Source organism: Piliocolobus tephrosceles, chromosome 1, assembly GCF_002776525.5.
Source record: "Piliocolobus tephrosceles isolate RC106 chromosome 1, ASM277652v3, whole genome shotgun sequence".
Taxonomy (NCBI): Eukaryota; Metazoa; Chordata; class Mammalia; order Primates; family Cercopithecidae; genus Piliocolobus; species Piliocolobus tephrosceles.
Window position 1 is genome coordinate 1,880,770 of NC_045434.1, and position 415 is coordinate 1,881,184.

The following is a 415-nucleotide window of genomic DNA, read 5'->3' on the forward strand; positions in this document are numbered from 1 at the left end:
ATCACGAGGTCAGGAGATCGAGACCATCCTGGCTAACACGGTGAAACCCCATCTCTACTAAAAATACAAAAAAATTAGCCAGGTGAGGTGGCGGCGCCTGTAGTCCCAGCTACTTGGGAGGCTGAGGCAGGAGAATGGCGTGAACCTGGGAGGCGGAGCTTGCAGTGAGCTGAGATCTGGCCACTGCACTCCAGCCTGGGCGACAGAGCCAGACTCCGTCTCAAAAGAAAAAAAAGAAAAGAAAAGAAAAGAAGGAAAGAAAGAAGGAAAGGAAGGAAGGAAGGAAGGAAGGAAAGAAGGAACTGTCATCTGGGCATGGTGGCTCATGCCTGTAATCCCAGCACTCTGGGAGGCTAAGGCGTATATAAAATAGTATATAAAATAGTTTATACCTGTATGAAAATTTGTCTTTTAT